Source organism: Manis javanica, chromosome 1 (assembly GCF_040802235.1).
Source record: "Manis javanica isolate MJ-LG chromosome 1, MJ_LKY, whole genome shotgun sequence".
Taxonomy (NCBI): Eukaryota; Metazoa; Chordata; class Mammalia; order Pholidota; family Manidae; genus Manis; species Manis javanica.
Window position 1 is genome coordinate 86,649,477 of NC_133156.1, and position 1,741 is coordinate 86,651,217.

Sequence of the window (1,741 nt, forward strand, 5' to 3'; positions counted from 1 at the left end):
GCAAGTTTTAGAGTTGTGTTTAAATTACATCAGATTTTATCATGAAATTTGTCGTATGATTGTTAGGAAATGGCTTTGAAATGTAACTGATTGGCTTAGCCTCTCCACATACAACTGTTTCTAAACCCTGTGGTTTAATCTAGAGATCAAGGATTGCAGTGTTTTGGATTTCAGATTGGATGGGTGCTGAAAGGAAGAACAGCATTTTTGTGAATATCCAGCCACTCTGCAAGTTCTGCCTTCAAACTGATTCTGAAATGAGAGCTGTGGGTACATTTTGCCCTGAGGCAGGACAGGGAAGGAGAGAGACAATCCTTTTACTCCTTCCACCTCTGCCTTGCCCCTGTGTCTTTCCACTGGTTTCTGCAGATAATTTGCTATTTATGACAGCTGCTCACATTTGCATTTAAAACTAAAGGATTCCACTAGACATTCCAGAATAGATTTTATTATTTGCCTTTATGTCCTATAATAAATGCCCTTTCAGCAAAATAGCTCTTGCTGAAGATCAGAATTAGTGTATTGTATCCTGTAGTAGAAAGAAAACATTTCATTAGGAATCAAAGTCCTAGGTATTAGTCTCAAACCTTTGTTTGTGATCTGATCCCTGAGGTACTTTTGAAGCCTAGACTGGCAACAGAAAATTTGAATGTTATGCATGTAATTTTGGGGTACTAAGAAATAGCCAAAAACCCCCATCCTCCAAGTTTTTAAAATATTAATAGAAAAGATTAGAATTAATTATTTATTTGCCACTACTTGATCCTCTCTCGTAGGCCTAATGAGCTCATCATTTCCTCTCCTCAGCCTTCAGCTTCTGCAGCAGCAGACTATTCCTCCTCCTAAACCGAAGAACTCGATCCCAGGGCAGAGAGGACCACTTGTCTTCATTCATTTGCTGTATTATAAAGTATTGTAAAATGAAGACAGTTAATCTCATGTTCCTTGTAATTAAAAGAAGTAATTGAAATCAAAAGGAAATATTTTATTAGGGTGCTGTGTGATTGTACTAATATTGCATCTCTCTAACGTTGGCCTTAGCACCCAGGAAAAAGTTAGGAAATTTTTGTTGGTCCTTCTTAGGTATAAAACTCAACTTGAGATAACAAACATAATATGATTACTATGTTAGAGCATCATACTCTGATTAATCTATCTCCCCAACTAGACTCTAAGGCCTTGGGTGGCAGTCCTATCCCAGCATGTACCAACCACAATCTGAGGATTGGTGACACCATGAATCATCACAGAATATTTTGAAGACATGGGAAATGTTCTTTCGTGATAGTAAAGGGCAAAAAATGAAACACTGCTTTTGGAAAATAAATAAATACCAGTGACAGGAAGAAACTGACTACATATTTTAGCATGCTTGGGGGTCATGAATATAAAAATCAGTGGAGTCTCTATTCTTTCTTTCTTTTTTAAAATATGGACCACTTCACACATTTGTATGTCATCCTTACACAGGGGCCAAGCTAACCTTTGTGTCATTCCAATTTTAGTATATATGCTGCCAAAGTAAGCACAGTGGGACCTTCATTTCAACTCAGTGCCATCAGCAAATGCACTTTTAATGGATGAGAATGGTTGGTATCCTGATACTCGCTTGGCTTAAGGCTTAGTACATTCTCACCATCCTATAAATAAAAGTGAATTAGCAAACTTTTGTCCTCTTGATTCTAGTTTTATTTTTGATCACAATAGGTTATAGGTAAACTGATCCTTTCTTTTTAAATAA

The 1,741-nt window shown here is 36.9% G+C and overlaps 1 non-coding gene across 1 annotated transcript; it reads right to left on the reverse strand.

Annotated features, from left to right (window-relative positions):
* Positions 1 to 1,425: 1,425 nt before the first annotated feature.
* LOC118968415 (U6 spliceosomal RNA) lies at positions 1,426 to 1,529 on the reverse strand. Its single transcript, XR_005056068.1, has one exon. It is a non-coding gene; the product is annotated as a U6 spliceosomal RNA (small nuclear RNA).
* Positions 1,530 to 1,741: the final 212 nt, after the last annotated feature.